The sequence below is a fragment of the Ambystoma mexicanum genome, chromosome 2p (assembly GCF_040938575.1).
Source record: "Ambystoma mexicanum isolate Mex_15411 chromosome 2p, UKY_AmexF1_1, whole genome shotgun sequence".
Taxonomy (NCBI): domain Eukaryota; kingdom Metazoa; phylum Chordata; class Amphibia; order Caudata; family Ambystomatidae; genus Ambystoma; species Ambystoma mexicanum.
The window spans coordinates 1336206542-1336227023 of NC_090923.1; the positions used below are offsets into that span (position 1 = coordinate 1336206542).

General features: G+C 44.6%; 1 protein-coding gene across 1 annotated transcript in view; it reads left to right on the forward strand.

Moving 5' to 3' along the window:
• Positions 1-7266: 7266 nt before the first annotated feature.
• The window catches only part of GRAP (GRB2 related adaptor protein), a 716059-nt gene continuing 702843 nt past the window's right edge, over positions 7267-20482 (forward strand). The window contains exon 1 of the mRNA XM_069645680.1: positions 7267-7435. The gene's annotated coding sequence lies outside the window, so the exon portion shown is untranslated. The remainder of the gene's footprint in view (positions 7436-20482) is intronic.

The following is a 20482-nucleotide window of genomic DNA, read 5'->3' on the forward strand; positions in this document are numbered from 1 at the left end:
CCGTGTGCACATTAATGTGTTTTGGAAACCTAAAGAATCTTCTTGATATTTCATTTAAAAAACACATTAACAAACAGTGGAAACCGTCCCTTCGGATTTAGCAAAATTGCCCTGGCAGGCGCATTTGTTTCATCGAATAATTTACGTGGAAAATAGTGTAATTGCGTGCCAAATTGCGCAGAAATCTGCATTCGTCGATTGATGGAATCGAATGCGCTGTTCTCTTCCTGGACTTGCGTGGAGTTTGTGAAGGCTCGGCATGTCTCTGCGAGCTGTCGAGGGCCTTGCGCGAGACTCCACGTAGAGCGTGGGCATGGCTTGCGCAGAGGGATGGGAAGGAGGCGGAACACCAATAACGGGAAAGAACTTGCTAAAAAGTGGGCGTTCTGAGTGACAGCCTGCAGGCAGTCCCTTGCACGCCCACAATTGCGCGGCATGAGACGTATTCATGGATTCGATTGCGCAACCTCTCAGCCGGGAAATGACCATGCAAGTCCTTCATACTATCCGCCACCCGAAGGCATGTCGTATATAGGGGTGCGTGTACACAACCGGGAATCCAATCTAATTTAGGGGTGCGTGTATGCAGTTTAGCGGGGTGCAGGAACTGTTTACGGGGGTTCGCACACAGAATTCCTGAGTATTTACTGATTTTTTATATGCATGTTGTCGGGGTGCCGGATACAGTTACAGGGGACCCCGTACATGGTCCCCGAGATGCAGGCCTGCTTGCGGGGGACACCACGTACTGTTTGAAGGGTGCATGTATTTGCACCAGGCACAGCATGCAAATGTAGCTGTTTTGGCTGTTTATGCTATTCGTGTTGGGGGTGTTCCAGCCGCGACTTGCGATTACGGTTACTTTGCGCTGTAAATTCCATGAATACGCGGGGTGTGCATTTTTTTTCCTGCACGCCCTGTGCTTCTCGTTGCATGGCAATTGCGGGATTTCTGTGCACATTTCCATGATTCAAGCCCATAATGTTTACTTCGCTTGGCAGCACATACCTTCTTTGGTGCATGGAAATAGAGCTGGTTTTCCACCATCCATAACAATGATAATTGGTGGCGTTCCATTAAAGAAAGCAAAGGCTTGATCTTTGCACCTTAAAGTGTAGCTGCAGCGCCCCTGCTCACCTACAAGGAGATTTCGACCCGTACACTGACTCTGCACTCATGCATGAGAACCTGTGGCTGCAGGACATTGGGCCTCATTACGACGTTGGAGGTAGCCTTGCCGGTAAAAGGCAAGGCTACCTCCAAACTCACATCCGGGTCTGGCACCCGCAAATGGGCAATTACTGGGCTATTCCGGGCCAGCCAGACCTAGTAATTGCCCTTTCACGGGTGCCGGGCCCAGTACATCCCCATTCACTTTTGAGCCCCATAGGGTCAGACTTGGTGGCTGCAAGGGCACCCGCAAGCAGAACTCCTAGTATGGCGGTACGGTTGCAATGCTGCCGGTAGCAATACCGGCGCTGTTGTTGCCTTACCGCCATACTTGTAATGAGGCCCATTGTGTGGGCATCCGTTTCCGAAGTGCATAGCAACAGTTTGTGTTAATTCCATACACTACAAAAAACAGTGTTTTGTTACTCGCTTGGAGAATGTTCACACAGGTACTGTGGGAATTACATCAAAATCATTCTCTCCATCAATGTTTTGAAACATACCATACTATTGGGCCTTATCCACAGAGCTTTTTCCGATTGGTGGATTGCAACGGTGTAAACCGCTTGTGTGAATCAGGCCTAATGTCATTCTCACCAGTCTCTTGAACCAAAATCCACTATGCGAGGAGACGAGGAATGCTCTTCATTCAAAACATGGCCCACGCCAGAATGGCTTAGTTTACTACTGCTTACATTGTGTCTCTTTTTCAGCTTCGGGTACTTCCCGCACTAGTTGCCAGTGAGGTCGGGGGTATTTCATTTGTCCAAGCACAGTGACATCGTGATGTCAGTTACACACAACTGTTGCCACACATATTTAGTAATATCTGGAGTTGCTAGGTCTGGAAAAGATCAGGGGCTACGCTAATGTCGGGACTGGCGGGACTCGGGGCTAGCTAGCCTTTTGGTTCTAACACCTGAGCTTCTATCCGGGGCTACAACCAAAAGACCCAGGGCTCTAGCCCTCTCAGCCCCCCCCCCCCAGCAACGCCTCTGCCTTCATGCATATTCGATGATTTAAACATTCATTCTGCTGGATATATTCCTAAATAGAGCTGTTTGCATGGTTTGTTTGTTAGCATATTCGTTGTGTGTCTTGCACATTTCGTTGTGATGATTAAAACCACCCTGGGCATATGTTTCATAAAGTGCACCAAATGCAAGAAGTCATGCAAATGCCAGCTTGCAGTGCGTGCACCGCATCCAGCAAATTGTATTGTAGCAGCTGCTGTGTGGCTCCTTCCTGAATACCTTATCCCGGCCAGTGTTACTGGGCCAGCCAGCCACTTCACCCGTCACCGGGCTGCCACCACATTGCAAAATAAATAGATTTATTTTGTACCATGGGAGCAGGGCTGCAGCTAGGCTCATATATTTGGCGGGGCTAACCCTTCAAATGTAGGGAGAGGCGCTAACTTCAGAGACTGTGCGCAAGGGGCAAACTTACCTGTGTGGGGGCATCTAACTTCTTTACACATTCTAATGAGACTATTCTGGTGACGCTTCAATGTTCGAAGCAATTAACTCTCTAGTTCATATCTGAAACTTCCCACTTAAAGACTACTGTGAATGGCGTGTCTCCTGTCCCCACTTCCCTTCTAATGACTCTCCTGGCATACAGGTGATATGATAGGTTATTTATAACACACCTAATACCGAGAGGCTTCTAAGCGCGGACCCAGAGATTGAACCTGTGGTGCTTCATGTTGTCTTGCTTCCAAGGCAAGCACGCTGCCCCTGAGCTATCCTCCCGAGACAGCTAACCCCAGATCACAATTTCAATTGCATAAAAATGCATGCATAGGAAGGAATGCATGTGCTAAGAGTGAAATATTGCATGTAAGTAATTGCCAAGCTTTTGTTAACAGCGAAGCCCAGGTACCGTTTGTCTGTGTCCTGTTCTTTCCATCCACGACTATGTAGGTCAGCCAGGTCTAGCCTGAGTCAATAAAGTCCAACATTTCAGGGGGGGCTAAGGGGGTTCTAGTCAGAGCCCGATCTGCTCAATAGTGTTGCGCCACTGTGTGGAGGCACCGGCGTGTGAAGTCTACGATGCTGATGCCACCGGGAAGTAAAGGAAAATACAGTGCGCAGAAGTGCAAAACCTTTCAATTGGTGTTTACTGTCCCGAGCAGTACATACTAATTGAAAGGTTTTGGCACTTTCGTCCGCATCGCCATCCGTGAGTTCACCCGCTGGAGGCAGGTGAACTTTACGTTGCCAATGCGGCCAGGTAATGTAAACGGAATGACAGTGCACAAAACTGCAGAACCTTTCAATTGGTGTTTAGTGTCCCAAACAGTAAACACAAATTGAAAGGTTTTGTAGTTTTGTCCATTACTGCACGCACTGTCTTTTCGTTTACATTACCCCTGTTGCCGAGTCCAGACCCCTGCCACGAAAATGGAGACCCGGAGCATTGCTTCCAGTGTTGCCAGGTCAGAAGGAAAGAATAAGCTGAATGCCCCTTCAAAATAAGCCCAAAACAAGCTGACTCCCATCCAAACAAGCTGAAAAAACAAGCGCACCTCTAAAACACTGTGGTTAGGTCTGAAAAGTAAGATAGATAAAATTAACGCAAATATACATAGAGAGAACACAAACATGACATGTTAGAACAAAAAGCATTTATTCAAAAATTGCATTTTTATTTTTCTAACCTTTACTGTCTTTTTTCTTTTCTTGGATGTGTTTGATTTATAAGTCTTTATCATGTGTGCTTGCCACACAACGATCTTCAACTCGTGTGGTGCCCAGCCTTCCGCCTAAAAACATCTCTCAACATCAACCACGTCCATCGAATGTGAAAGAAGACTGGCTAGCACTTGTCAAACACAAGCATGTCCACAGGACCCATTCCATCCTGTATTTATTTTATTTTGTATTCAAATATATTTTATTAACTTTTGAGAAACAGTTAATTCCTGAATGAAATGGGGCATGTTGGCATTCCAAGACAAATCCCTGATTCTGTATCATGTTTTGTGGAGTTTATTTCAATAAGACAAAGGTATATGTTCACAAACTAAAATGTGAACCTCTATACCATGAGCAAGCAAACATTTCTAGAGGCAGGATTTTTTTAGTTTAGTTCAAACCTGAATACATTATCAACCCAGCTTTTTCTCCACCACCAAAATGCCAATTTGGTTCATCCGTCTAAAAAAATCAATACAGATATTTGAACACAAAAAATGCAGCACCACTCTCGGTCCACTCCTAATGTGTATACTTCCAATAAATCAAACATTAGCAGCATAGAACCAAGATTGCCCACGCAGATGCACGAATGCTCATTTAGCTCTACCAAGGAAGTGTGTAGCTCAGTTCTTTTTTGTCAGGCGAGAATAAAAGCTTTGAGCAATAGAAACTATGTGGAAAAGTGAAGACGCCACAGTAAGCCACCGGGATGTTAACTCCTAGACCAGGATTTAAATAAGATTTAACTTCCCTGTGGCTTATTGTAGTGCTTCTTTCCCTCACCGCTTTGGCACTGACAGTGACCCCTGCTGCTAATGAAACTTAGCAGCAGGGGTCGCTGCACCGCAGCGGGGATTGGAATGAAGAAGGCTGATGGCCCCAGGAAGTTCATTTATGTTAATGAATCAGGGCCCCGTCGGCGAAGTGATAATGCTTGATGCGGTTTTTGCCACGTATTACCCTTATTAAGTGCTTAATCAGTCAACTGAGCAAGCACAATAATAAGCGGTTAATAGGGGTACTAAGTGGACAAAAAATGCAACAAGCGACCAGCAAAAGTGACAAAAAGAAGCCCAAAGTCGTTTATAATTAGCAGACCTGGCAACACTGCTCGCTTCCAAGCCCATCGAACCATACGGCCAAGGTACAGCAGGCCAGCTGCCAGCAGCAGCACTGAAATCGTTGTGACGGAGACAGAGACCCTGCTAATTAAGGTGACCAGATTTATTTAAATCTGGACAGGCCATAGACATAGACGTAGGACTGAAGTAAACACAAATAAAACTGTAGTCCTACTTCTATGTCGCAGGCCTGTTTCGGGATGGTGTTCTCACGGGCACACTCCTCTCATTGGAGGAGAGCATCCAAGAAGAGGAAGGGGGAGGAATTTGGGTCATGAAAAGCATTCACGCCCCCATTCACGCGCAGGAAGAGTCGCCCCGGGCCCAATTTGGGATTTCGAAATCGGGTCCCGGCAAAACCAGGACCGTAGCCAACCACCCTTCCAATCTTGGGACGGGGTTTATAAAATTAAAAAAATCCCGGGACCCCGGAACAGAGGGCGATTTCCTGAGACTGTCCCAGGAAAACTGGGATGTCTGGTCACCCTATTGCTAATCCACACCTCTCTGCTTAAGTAGCCCGGTCCGACACGACTCACCTTTAAACTTTTGAAGCACTGGCTGCTTCATCACACGTGTGCTGCTGCTAGCCTGCTAATACAAAATGGAGCCCAAAGAGTGGCAGCGGTGTGCCGTGCCTCAGTTGAAGTTAGTCATACCTCCCTATTCAGCATTGATTGGCGCTCAGGTGGGAGGAGAGGAGGGAGTGGTCTGACCAGGAGAGTGAAGTGGTGAATGGGGGGGGGGAGTGAAAGATCTGTGTGGATGAAAGCATCAAGAGTGTGTCCAACCAAGTGGGTAGAACCAGTGGGGACAGTGGAGAGGGAGAGCGAGGTGCAGAGGTCACGGAAGAGAGTGGATGCTGTGTTTGAGGAGCCAAGGTGGATGTTGAAGTCACCCAGTAGAAGGAATTTAGAAGAAGATGTCAGGAGAGTGGAGGAGAAATCTGCCCATTCTGAGAGGAACAGGGTGATAGAGCCAGGTGGCCTATAGATAGTGGCAATGGTCATGGGGGAGATACAGGCTCTCGAAGGATGAGTAAGGCTGGGTGGGTATGAGGGAAGAAGGGACCCATTCAGGGAAGATCAGGGCAACCCCACCGCTGGGACAGTTAGGGCGAGGTTTAGAGATGATCTTGTAACCATCCGGAAGAAGGGAGTCAAAAGCAGTGACTGAGCTGCCATTAAACCACGTCTCGGTGAGAGCAAGGATATCGTGGTCAATGTCTTCAAGGAGAAGGGAGATGTCAGCAGAGTGTTTAATAGCAGAGCGAGCATTAAGTATGGCAAGATGCAGCGCTCCTTTCAGTGGCCTTGGGCCTGAGAACCAGCCACTCCCCCCCTCTTTCAGCCCGCTCTCACTGCCTCTGATTGGCATTCTGGGTCTGAGACCCAGAACATCTATTTGAGCACTCCCCCCGAGCAGCCTTGCCCAGGCAGCCGGCTAAGGGTTCTGGCAAAGGGCACCGCCTAGGCACATCATCACCTGTTTGCCTGATTGCCTATTTGCCTTGGTCGACCCAACTCAAGCCAGGCCTTGACCCCTGTCTGCTGCAACAATCAGGTAAGGAATATTTTGTACTTCTAGTATTGCTGTAGGCCTGTATTTTGAAGCAAGCTGCTTGTTGAATTTAGCAACTGTTTCTTGCCGCTACATTGCATCTTTCTCCAGAGGGATCATGCCGTAGGCTTGCTTTTACTCCAGTGGAGATAGAATGCAGCTAAGTCCCATGAACAAATTCGGTCCAGCTGGGCGCATAATCAGTCTTCCTTGACTCGCATACTTTACCGACAGCTCATCAAAGCACCCATCCACTAGCCAGATCTTGACGGGGCTTAGCCACCGCTGCCTACCTTCGTACTGGCAAAAATGCACACACACATTCTAATTTCCTATTACCAGCTCTCATACCTCAGACTTCGGTCCTCCAAGGGAGTTCTACCACAGCGCTTTGTGGCCATACCAATGGCATTAGGCACTATGCAAATGCCATATAGCATAACATAACATAATATGCTACTGCATTGTCATGCAGGGTCTAGTCCTGTGGGTTGGCAAATGTAATGTGTGGGGTGAAAGTGCAGGTCATACACACACACGTCCTTGACAGTGCATGCAGTGATTAGTCGCAGTACTGCTTCCCCCTTCACATAGCATTTAGCTTGTGATGCAAAGAAGAGATGCCACTTGTACTCACCCAGTATCCACATCTGTTTCCCTCTGTTGCTTTCCATTTTCGCAGGTATTGTGCTTTTCCACAGGACCATGGCATCATGGGTGAAACCAGGAAAACGAGCCCAGTAGTGTGTGATGGTGAGGCCAGCATTTTAGGTCACCTGTAAATTCATTTAACGGTGCTGCTTCCTGTTGTGGGATACCTCTTCTGCCGCCTGGAGGGCCACCAATGGCACATGAGTGCAGAGCTGCAATAACATTGGACAGGTAAGCTGCTGAGTAAAACAGTGCCTTTGTGGCATATATCTGTGCCGGGGTGGTGGGCAGGGAGATGTGCAGGGGTGCATGCCGCAAGAGTGCTTTCACCCGCTGCCCAAGCACTACTGAAAAAGTGGCCCGAGACATGCCATGCAACATGCCCACAATGCGATGGTAAGTGCCAGTAGCTAGGAAATGCAGCTCCGACATTAGCTTCAGCAGCGGTGGTAAGGCAGTTCAGATGGCAGTCCTACTCTGGATGTCTTCCTGGATCAGGGAGAGCAGGTCAGCAATGGTCTCCGCTGTTGAGGTACAGGGTTATCAGCTGGACATCTGTTAGTGCCCAGGGTGATGACTTGACCCGAGGAATAGGCGCTCCCCTTGCATGGCGACTCATGCGCCTTTCTGCTCTAGGGTGCTGTTCCTGCTTTTGCACTTCAATATAGGGCAGGAGGTGCTGCATTTCCATGTATGCAATGGATAATGGCAGCATGGTGTTGGAAAGCGTGTTTGGGGAAGGTGTGGGTCTTATATACACTTTCTGCGTGGATTGGGTGCTCCTGTGGCTTGGTTTCCATCACCTGTATGCATTTAACTCCACCTTGTAGGTGGAGGTAACTGCACTGTGTTTTTGGTGGAATTACTGCCCATTTTCAGCAGCATTTCGGCACCATTTCAACTTGTAATATGGGGCTAATTCCGTGAGATGTTGGCGGTATTTCCACCAGCGCTAATTCTGCCGATGCTAATTCTGCTGGCGGAATTAGCACCCATTTTCTGGTACCCTTAATTCAGTGGAGTGGTAAAAGTGGCAGCAATTCCATTACCCCTGTTTTTCCGCTTACCCCAGAACTCGGAATGATCCCCAAAGTGTTTTAAAAAGCCTGCAGCAACCCCAGTGCACAGAGAACACATTGGCAATATTGTCATTGGCAGCAGAGAGAACATCACCAACTTCTCTGTTAAAAATACACTGAAAAAGTAAGTTCTGAACAAAGCGAGGGCAACACAGACTGAGTAAGGGCAGTGAATGTGGGGAACCCTTTGGCACCCCACATGATAAGATGGGGGATCTGGCTCATGCGGGCCAACGGCTGTTGTTTTGGGCCAATTTCCAGGACACCCGCCAGTATGGTCTCTGTGCCCATGCCGAGGTGGAATACAGCCTGGTGTCCATGTAGCAGTCCATTGCCCTGGGCAAAGTCATGTGTTTGAAAAGCTATAACTTTTTCCCAAAGTAGCCTAAGTAGGAAAGCTGGGATATTGGTAGAAAATTCGAGGGCCCAGTAGGATCGAGTGTGGGCTTCTTTCATAAAGGCCCAGTTATCGTCCTCTTCAAGTTCCCGGGGGCATAGCGCTGTTCCAAGGGTAGGATTAAATCACCACAAGCTTGCACGTTTCTGTCAGACAGATCTCAACATTAAATGCACTTGGAGATCGTCAATGTCTCCGGTTTATGCTTGCACTAGCCTGAGCTTTTGGGTGAGTGGGATATCTTTGAACTTTGAGATGCCAAAAAGAATTCTGCTTGGGCACAATGTTGCTTTCATTCTTAGGGTAAGCAATGGCCCCTTCCCCAGATTAGACCATAATTCGGCGACACATGGGCAGATTAAGAGTATGTGCAAGAGATTTGCACCTACTTGAGGACATCTCTCGTTCTGAGTATCCTGGATGGGACCTGGTCTGACCATCTGTTGCGCACCTTGAAACACTGCTGTATAGGCGCGTTATAAATGCATTATCACATCATATCATATCATATCTTTTCCAAGGGATGTGTATGTTCTGGACGGTGTGCATTTTTGAGAATACACAAGTTGCAAATTAGGACTAAGGTACCTCAACAAAGTAGCATCACTAATGGGTGCCCTTAGTGCGATTTCCCAGGCAGATATTTTGATATTTTTTTAATTGGGTTTCCGAATTGTCTTTCAAACACTTGAAAGTGACATTTGAACATATCGCTTTTTCTATGGGCTGAAACAGCCATCTCAACAACACATCTTGAGACTATTTTGGCACCAATTTATCTCTTATACACACCAGACTCAGTCTTGTGAAACGCTGTCTAGCATTTCAACACCAGGTGCCCGATTCATGGAATTACTTGGGCGGACAATAGGGAACTTGTGCGCCAAACTGCATAAACCCATTCCTTGATTCATTTAATCAAATGCGCAGGACTTTTTCCTGACTTGTATTGACTACGCAGAGGCTCGGAATGTCTCTGCGAACGGTCGAGTACCTTGTGAGAGACAACACAAGGTGAAAATGTGGAAGAACAAGGGAAAAAGTGGGCGTTACGAGGGACAGGCCACAGGCAGTCCATAGCATGCCCACAAATGCACACGACAAAGCGTATTCATGGATGCAACCGCGCAAAAGCTTGCCTGTGATATACCCACGCAAATCCCTCCATGTCTGAGCCACCCGAAGGCACGCATAAGTACACTTGCGTTTATGAATCGCAGCGCAGAGGTGGGTTTGCGTGTCGGATTTAGGAGTGCGTGTACGACGCCGAGGATCTGATCGGAGTTAGGGGTGTGTGTACGCAGCGTAGTGTGGTGCAGGAGCGGTTTACAGGGGTTCGAACACAGATTTTTCGAGTTTCACCTGAGTTTTGAAACATCCTAAACATGTTGTCGAGTGCCGGTAACAGTTACGCAGGGTCCCTGAGATGCAGGGCTGATTGTGAGAGATCACACACACTGTTGAAAGGGTGCATGTGTTTGTGCCCAGGCAAGACTCAAAGGTAGCTGTTCTGGCGTGTCGGGGGTGTTCCAGCTGCAACTTCCATATACGGTTACTTTGCGCAGGAAATTCCATGAGTACGTGGGGCGTGCATATTTTATTCTCTGTGCAGGCTCACGCAGTGTCAATCTCGGCACGCAGACTTTGCAGGAGAAATGCGCAACTTTCCATGAATCGGCCCTCCGGCGTCTTCTTGTTATTCAACAGGTTAAAATCGGATGCACTTGCATTACCTGTGCACAACACACCCCGGCGCAGTGTTTCCAGGCACTCTTTACTACCAACTCTCAGAATGGACTTGCCCTATCAAAACTTCCGGTCCATGGTAGTTTTATGGCTGAAAACATAGGCCTTCAAACACATCCAGGTGCCAAGTCTGTCCTACGCTTGCCATTTGCACACACTGTAACCACTTGTGCCTACTTGTATATATGTATATAATCTTGCTATTTACTTTTATTGTGTTTATGTATATATTATGATTGTTGTAACGAAGCTTCGCAAATTCATGTAAATGCTGCGCCCTGATACCTGAGGGTATGCTCGCGTATTACAAATAATAAAACAAACAAACCTATGCACTCAGTTTTGTGTCGTTTCCCACAGTGTTGATACACTAACGGTTAGAACACGCTTACGATGATCCCTCAACCAAATGGAAATCAGGGTTTGATCCTGGCGAACACCATCAATCACGTGGGAAGCAGGGTTCGATCCCCCCAAAAATGTTTTGTTTATGTATGCCCTGTTTTTTTCTTTGGAAAATGTACTGGTTCTGTCCTCATACATTCATGTCAAACAGTATTTCACAGAGGTCAGAAGCCGTTGTCACACAAATGTATTTTTTGGTGCACTCAGCCCATGCAACCTTATATGTTTTTTGTTAATGGGGCCCCATTCCAGGCAGTGCATGAGTTCCAGGTGAAATCCATTAAATTCCCTCCTGAAGCAACTGTTCTTTTTTTTATCTACTCGGTCAAAACACCTGTACCAGCATGCCAACGTTGACACCAATATTTTCTGTTTCGAGTCATGCATACAGTCATGGCAAACAGTTTTTTATTCTAAATTTTGTTTTCATAGAGATATAAACACTGGCATGCAAATATAAACACTGGGTCCATTCTGAGGTCTTATTTACGGCACCACCTATTTTAAAGTGTGTGCTTGAATATATAGTATACTTCAAAGCTCATCTTTCTATGGGTGCCAGGAGCCAAGAAATATTATAAACATGGTTGCACGAGGGACTCACCCCTGCCCTGACACAACTTTAGCCTTGTACGTTTTGCAGTTTCATACATCCTAGTATAACTCCCTGTTTATGTATTGCCTGGATATGGTAGATTGACTTTCATTCAGCATATATGGCCAAATAGTCCCAAACCTTAAGGGCCCCTCCCCCATTCGTTTACACAGTAACCTCAGACTGACTGTCAAAAGATACAGGGCAGAATTGTGACCATCAAGGATACTTTGAGTTTTATTGCAGCCCAAGTGAACTGCAATGCCTTCATCGGAAAGTGTGCATCAATGCCCTCAAACAGAAAAAAAAGTCAGGGACATGAATGGTACCTCTGCTGACACAAAAAAAGAGGCCGAGATTTTAAGTGCTACCATCACTGCCGGTTCAAGTCTGAACACAATATTTGCCCGATTCCTGGAATTTCTTACACGGTTCGGAGTGACTTTGCACTGGAAAAATACAAGTTGCAGAGTTCCATGAATCAGGGTTTGTGCCGGCAGTGCAAAGTCACTTTTCAGCAGTGCAAAGTCACTTTAAACCGTGCAAAAAATTCCATGAATCGGGCCCTGAGTCTGTTACCAGTATTGGTCTCTGAGTGGTGACCCCGAAATTCTGTTATAGCGTCCTTTCATCGACATCCGTTTTATTTGGCGGGTGTTTTGACGTGGCATTTTTGCTAAAAAAAACTTTTTTTGCACTTTTTTTTGGGTTTGTGCAAGGGAATATAAAAGGTTGGGGGTTGGAAGAGCAAAACAATAGGTAAATGATGGTGGGGTTGGGGTGGGAAATGTAAAAACATTTTTTCAAAAAGTTTTTTGGGCCAAATGTTCTGCAGCAAAACACCTGTTGTAAAAACCGGTGTCGATGAAATGACATAGAAATGAAATTCTACAGACCATGCCAAACAAACAGATCACGAAGGAGATTGCCCCCCATAGTCAAGACAACAGTAAGAGCAAAGCACTCTTCATCCCCATGGGTGAATTACTGTGTCATTACTGCGCTCCTCTATTACAATATTTACATTGTCCCTGATTCATCGAATTATTTGTGTGCAAAGCAGGGATTTGCGTGCAATTCTGCCCGCAAATCCCCATTCGTCGAACAGGGATTTGCATGCAGGATGGCACGCAAATCTCCTTTTTACATGCAAATAATCACATGAATCGACATGGGCCTTGGAAGAGTTTGGAATTGGCGTACATTACTATGTCTTGTGCTCTTCCCATTTGCATCCACCTGTGAGGGCGACATTTTTTTATTGGCATCTGGAGAGTTTGATAAGTAGTTGAAATACTATGTGTTGAGTTGGGCTCCTGTGTCCTTCCCATTTGCAAGCATGTTAATTTTTTTTTTATTGGCAGTGGGAGTATGATATGGGTAGTGTGTGTTGTGCTGTGTTTTGTGTTGTTCCAGTTTGCAAGGGTCCATGATATTAACTTGCAATATGTTTGTTTTCTTTAATATCAACACCTTCGCTGCAAGGATTTTTATAGCGAGATGAGGCACTCACTGCGTGGCTCCTGAAAAATCATTTGCCTTTGCATCCTTGGCGGACTGAAATTGCTCCCCAGAAAAAGTGTGAAACAAGAAATTGAAAGAGGCCATGGGACGTAGTGGGTGGTCCAAAAGAATATCCTTGACGAGATTAACTTTTTGAATTAATAACAGCTATCAGATTCAAATCGTTTTATATTGTTTGATATAAATGTGATGTCCATAAATGTTCTATGTTGTATGTATTTCGCTCCAAAAACTGTTCTAAACATGTTGATGTACGGAAACGTAATCATTTATTTATTTATTTACTTATGTTTTACATTTGTATAGCGCACATACAGCCCAAAGGCATTATGGCACTGTTACTTGTGGCAGACTTAGTTACGCAAGGTTACATACATGGGGTTACAGGGTTATATACATAGGTTACATTGTTGTACATTGAGAATTTGTTACACGGTATTTGTTACACAATCATTCCAAACGATTTTATGTTTAGGGCACCTTGAAGCGATCCAGTGAAGGTGGGGTGCAGGCTAGATTTAGTTGAAGAGCATGGTTTTCATAGATTTTCGGAATGCTAGGTGAGAGGATCATCAAATGCACCGTGATGTAAAACCAAGAGTTTTGAACATCTGAGACAGTTTTACAAAAAAGATTAACTAAATCTAATAAATAGAAGCCAATTTAAAAAGGCAATTCAACCAGTAGGAATTGTTATGTTTTAATCCATATATAAAAAACTTAAAATGTTTCCAAGAAGGGTTTGGAATAAGTATCCAAAAAATAAAATATTCATTACCATGCAACACTAATGCATTTAGAGAAAAAATATATGGGCAGGACACCCTTTGTTATAACAGTTCCCCTTTGCCCACTGGTCCTGTCCCTCATGGGCGACCCTTTTGTTTCCTAACTGGGCAAATAAAAGTCTGGGGTTTATTTATGTTTTAGTATAGCGGCTAGAGTACATCTATCAGTGCATGGCCCCTTAAAAATCATTTGCCTTTGCATCCCTGGTAGAGGGCAATTGTTCACCAGAAAAAGTGTGAATCAATAAATTGCAAGAGGCCATGGGCAGTAGTGGGTACTATGATGCAGAAGGTTAACACGTGTCTCAACATCAGTGGGGCGCCTCAGTAAATTTTACAAAAGCTTTGGTGCCAAAGAGAAAAGAGAGAAAAAAGTGGAAAATAATAAAAAAATGACATTGGTCATCTTCAAAACCTGGACTTGACAGATGGCAGGATTACCTCAATCTGTCCGGGGCATCCCCTCAAGCTGACTTCCAATGGCTTCTCCCTTTGAGAAGTGCCCAAACCTCTGCACTAATAAAGTGCTGTGATCATGAAGCCTTTACAAGTAGATATCGTTAGCACAGCTTGAAATGTCACTATGCTGTGCAAAAACTTTAAGTCCTTCATAAAGTAACATATTGAGTCCAGCTATAAATACTTGGCACTTTTGATAAGATGTTAACGTGCAGTTCAGTTTTTCATCTTAATTTTTACCTTATAATGACTGTACTGGTGTTACTTATTACGCCACCCAAACACTACAGCAGCCTGGCCATTTAATTCTCTGCCAAATGCTTAATAGGATGTGGAATCATAAATAAACCAAAAAATAGAAATGCAAAGATTTGTGATGAATCCTACGGATCCCTCACTGAAACCCCGCCTAAAGTCTCCTCCCCGGTGGCCAGGGAAAGGCAGATGCTTCCTGACCCTGATCTTGGGGGTGGTGTACTGCGAGAGGATCAACTGGGAGGAGACAAGTCTCAGGGTGGTGAGGAGATCCTGTGAGATGACACGCGGTATGTGTCCTTTGAAAGGGAACATCTTTCCAAATTGCCAAAACAGGTAATGGCTTATTGTTATTATAACGTTCCTGAATCACATATGAAATTCGTGGCTCTGGGTACCAGTACATAAGATCTGAAACAACCCGTACACACAGAAAGACCTTTCAAGGTATTTTAAGATAAACACCTTGTTTACTCCCAAAGGTATAACGGAAAGGAATCTAGAGGTATTGACTTAAATAGACAGTGTTCCTATGTGATTATAAAACCTAATGATTTATCCATAAATAACTTTAAAGGGACTAAAAATACCCTTAACAATGAGAGCTTGTTTAAGAAAGCTAACTTTCCACAGGTACTGGGACTAGGAAGAGGGTTGAAGAGGCATTCAGTAGCAGTAGTCAGTCCATTAAGCCTAACAGCCCACACCTGAAGGAACCTGGGAGGCATAAAAGGCCCCCTTAGTTGCAGGCAATCAGGAGGAGCTGCAACTGTGACTGGAGTGCATGCTTTGGTAGCAAAAGCAGAAAGAAGACGTCTTGGAGCTGGCAAACCAAGCAGAAGTGGGAGAAGCAGAGGGATGCTGGAACTTGGATGCAGCATATTTAACCTGCTTGTTCTGAGAGAGTGATGTTCCCACAAATTCTGAAGTGCAGAGACTGCGCAACGGAAGATGTGCAGGCAGACTGTCTTTCCCCATCTGAGACTGATTTCTGTGGTTGCAGTGCAGAGAACGTGTCAGAGACCAAGGCTAGGAGCGTTTCCCAAGCTTTGGGTCTCGGGAGCGAGAGGGGCTCCTTAAACGAGTGGCCGGACCGGAGTCACCTGCAGGAAGGGTGTGGGTCCCTGTGAAGCCAGAAGCAGTAGAAGTTATGGCAGAAGTTGTGGAAGTAGTGCAACCCGCAGCACAAGGTTCGCAGAAGGCAGTGAGTGAAACGTGGTGTTCTGATTCCTTACGTGAGCACCTCCGGCAACAGTATCCAGTCTCCTATTCACTCGTGGATAGTCAAAAGCGAGCTAAAGTTGTTTGATGAAGCCTTAATACATGAACAATGGAAAAGTAGCACTTGCGTATATTGGTTAATTCCTTGTTACTCGCATGAAGAGCGAACACTGCTAAAACCCATTGTTAAACCCTTGAAAGACTGTAAACTACATAAAAGAGTGGTCGCGTGTCTCTTATTAATAGGAGGGAACGTTGCAAAGGCCATTGCTGAATACTTAACATTGACAAGACCATTGTTAAAACTCATAACCTTTTAAAACTACATCAAGAAGTGGTCGCGTGTGCCTAAATGTGATTTCCAAAGGAAACCTGAAATCTATCTTTTGCTTTCACGCAGGCATACCTTTCATATAAAAGAAGTTAAGCAGTTAAAAAGTGTATCTACCATTGGAGAGAAGAGCAAGCATTGCCCAGTCCAAATGTCTCCCCATACTAAGAGTAAAATCTGCCTTTTTAGGGCCAAGAAGCAAGCTAACTATGATTGGGAACCCAATCAGTTCGACCTTGCCTAGGATACAAGTGTGTAATCATTACCTGAAGCCAAGAGAGTGGTACGAAGGCTTCTGGGTAGTTACTTGGGCTAACAGTTGGCAGAAAGGTGAAGGTAACATTTTGAGGGGAAACTGGCAGCTTGTAAAGATTATTTGGAAGTTGATACAACCTATATTGCCAAAGATTGTGAAAGGAAGAGAGAAGTGTGTTATAGAGCAAACCTAGGTTGTTATTGTGGCAGATAGACAAGAAAGGCAAAGAGGCTGCCCCTGTTGAAAAGAGATATTCAGAGGAAGAGTGCCGCCTGCTTGAAGGTGTTGAAGTATGTGTATATGAATTTTGTCAAAACCTGTCTTGGAGTCCATATAACTGCAGCTGTGGTAGTAGTCCAAAGTACTGAAGCTCTGGTGGTATATCTGGTCATCATTGCAATTGCCTAAGCAAAGTAGAGCACTATGAGGTGAAGGAGACAGTTCTCATGGTAAACTTGAGTAGAAGTGAAGTTTTTGAAGTGGAACTAGCAGCCCTACAAAGTCATCCTGACGAATAGACCTAATGTGAATCCTAAATCTGTAACTAAAGACATTCTAACTGTTAACTAAGAACTATGATTCACTGACTGTGATAGAAGTTGCATTTCATGTAAAGGGTGTCGAGTCTTCTTGGATTGCTGGAAGTGGTGACAAAGTACTGTGGCCCTGATTACCATTGGTGCTATTCTGAGAAAGTGGAAAGTCCAAATTTCACCATGGAGAAAAGATTTTAATGGTTGCAGCTTTGGTTAACAAAGCTTTACTTAGATATTGAAACTTCAAGAACAGATTTGAGACTGTCCTACCTCTAAGGATTTCCTTGTTTATTTAGTTGAACATTGGAGCAGAATTCACTTTGAACCCTGGGGAAGGGAATCTGCCCAGGTTACTGAGAGATTATCACGACACTGTGAACGTTGTTTATGTTATTTGAATTGCCATATATTTGCTTTGTGTATTTGTTGTTTAGTGTGAGGGCCATACCTTCTGTGTTAGAGTAAGGCTTGTGAGGCATTTGATATCGTTTATCCTTTAATAAAACTGCATATTTTGTACAATCATCAAACAGTTGTCCACCTCGCATTGCTGACCCCTCACAGAATTCAGTTGGATAGAGCTGCAAAAGCAGTGATCAGATAATTATTGATATTTTGTCTTAACAATCGACAAATATAGACCCTTTTAGGCAACATAAGAAAGCTCTGGGAGAGAGATTCAAACCCAGCTTCCAGACTGCTACCTTTTCCAAATAAAGTGCCCAAACTGCTGCACACTCAATGCTGTGACACTGACGCCTGTACAAGTGTAGATAAGGTTAAGCAAAGCTGAAACACTGCATTGTACTTCACCATGCTTTTGGCACCACCTTCGGAATGACATTTAGCACCGGCACTAGGTGACAGCGGATAATGCTGTAGGCTGGGTGTGGCTCCAATCTTGTGCATGGGCAGCGTGTTTTGCATCTAGCGCCACACTGTGCAGAGTGTGGAGAGGTGCAGTTAGTTTGTTTTAAGGCTTATCACCAATGGGGGAATAAGAAATAAATATGTAGGAGGATGGCCGACGAGACAAGAATTTTCGTATCAGAGCAACCAGTGCATTGAATATCAGCCGATATTGCAAATGTCGATGGTAAGAACTGTATATCATTGAAGACATGTTGTGTATTGCATTCAGTGAGGTATTTATGAAATCAGTGAGCTTAATGACGAAGCTTATTCCTGAGATTAATAGCTTGAGCATTGCTGAAATCAGTCGACAAAGAGTTAGAATGGCTTGCCAAATATTACGTTTGAGGCATTTTATATATGCTCAAAATCAACCAGTGCTATTGAAATGATTTTTCAGTGCTTATTGGAATTAATTAACTGTTGCATAAATTGGAACACAACCACGAGTTATAATGTATTTTACTCTTTGTACAATTTCTTAGAAGTTGACCTTCTCGGAATCCTACTGTTTATGGAGGGGAGAATGGATTGTACTCTCAGAGCACACAGGATGTATGACAAATGTTTCCATTCGCTGTGTCAGATTCCATGCCCACCCAAAATGTTACTAGTGATAAAGACAAAAAAGCAGCTGACAACAAGATTGAATGTACAGATTACAAGCTAAATAGTGGATATTAAAAAATGCTTTTAGTACAAGGCCGAGTTATATTCAGTTGTGTTGTTCATGGACAATGCCCATGAGCATTCCTGATTTGGTCCCCTCCGAAATGTCCACCTGGCTGGCATCATGGCCACTATGCTGTTCCCGATTTTCATTGCCGTGCTTTATATTTCGAACCGCTAGCACAGAATGCATATGAAACACCCAAATCCTGTAACATATTGGAGAATTGAGTATATTAACATTCGACATGCTGCCTTATTGTTTTCGAATTTTGTAAAACTTTTATTTTAGTGATGTGTTTTTAGCATTGTTGTGTTTGACATAGGCTTTTTGCTATTTTATCTACTACGGAGACGCTGCTAAAATCAGTAGGAATTGTGCGGGAACTAAGAGCATTTGCGATAACTTGTTTAAAAATTGGAATTACCCATCTGGACTACATTTCCCAGACTACTTTGCCTATTTGAACACCATAGCCGTTGCGTGTACCCAGTTTGCGTCGGTTCGCGAGAGGTAGCGCTGTGCTGCTCTAGCGAACTTTGGTTCTCCATCTTGGCAGCCTGACGGAAGGTAAGCCTGGTTCTTACTCGATCTGTTATTTAGCCGTTATTTTGGTTTCTTTGTTCCCCTGTGCCTTTTACCATGTACCAGCTGGGCGATCTAATAACAGCTTCCATTGAACGGAACCGCCGTAAACATGCAGACATTGTGTCACAGTTCTTGTCTATGGATTTTATTGTTAACTCAACCACCTGCTCCAATAGGGAACAATTATATGGTAGTTATTCTACTAGCTGCCCCCATCTAATTCAAAATATTGCTGCCCCCCCATCTTCCCCCGTTCACAATACTGGATTGTGTTACCCTTCAGCAAGCTAAAGCTCAGTTTGCAACAGAAATATCATTGGTTCAGTCGAATGACTTTTTCTAATGTCTTGCTGTCTAAATCAATATTGTTGGAAAGCTCTTCCTCGACAGATCAAACCGGCCCTCTCTCCACCTTAGTCTGCTCTTCTAAGGCACTACCTACTACAGATCTCCTTGTTGAGATTATAGCCAGAACGAAATCTGAGTCCCGCCAGTTGGAGATTCCCATGGCCAAATCGGTAGTGGAGAGTCAGCAGACAACCTTAATGTGACAGCCCTCTGAAACTCCTAATATGGTTTCCGTCACTCACAGCGAGCCAGAGGTATTGTCAGCCACTGGTTTGCTGCCTGAGGTTACCCCCCCCCCCCCCTGAAAGTTTCCCTTCTGAATACACGGCCCCTGGTTCACAAGCCGTGAAACTGGCAGACTACGTTGGATTCACAAATGGATTTGTTTGCCAATCTGGAAACCTGGCTTCAGAACTACACTACCCATGCCTTTCTTAATGCCACTCTGGAAGGATATCATCTCTTAAGAGCTGACCACATTGGTATTAGGGGAGGTGGGATTGCACTTATTTTTTTTAAAGACAATTTGAAAATCCACAGTGCTGCTATGGTACAGCTTGATCATTGTGAATCATTGATGGTCAAATTGAGTATTGACGCAACCACTTCCTAGAGTATTCTAAAATTGTATAGGGCACCCATTAAAACTCCAGAGTTTGAGGAACAATTGTTTGCTATATTGGGTGCTTCACTTAAATCATCCTCCTGTGTTCTTTTACTCTCTGGCTTTAATTTATCGACAGATAACATTTTGGATACTGATGCACTTGCCCTTCTGAATTCCCTTGAAGCTACGGGATTTTTGCAACACGTTAAAACTGCCACCCACACAGGGGGTAATATTCTTGATTGGATTCTGTCCCGGAACTTTGATATCTTGCCTGTAAGTGTGGAAAAGTGCCTCTGGTCTGACCATTGTTGCATCTCGTTTAGATTGTACCCCCCCCCTGCTCCTTGTCATCATCCATTGTAGAAATTAGGAAACCTAAAATGATAAGGAACACAAGGAATGCGACTCCTGAAGCTTGTGCCTCTTTGGTATATATTCAGCTAGGTACATTTTCCTCTGATATTCCACTTGTAAATCTTACTAATCAGTTTATATTAATTACCAATGCAGCATTGGACATTTTAGCACCCCTATGTTCTGTTGTTCCAAAAAAAGCTG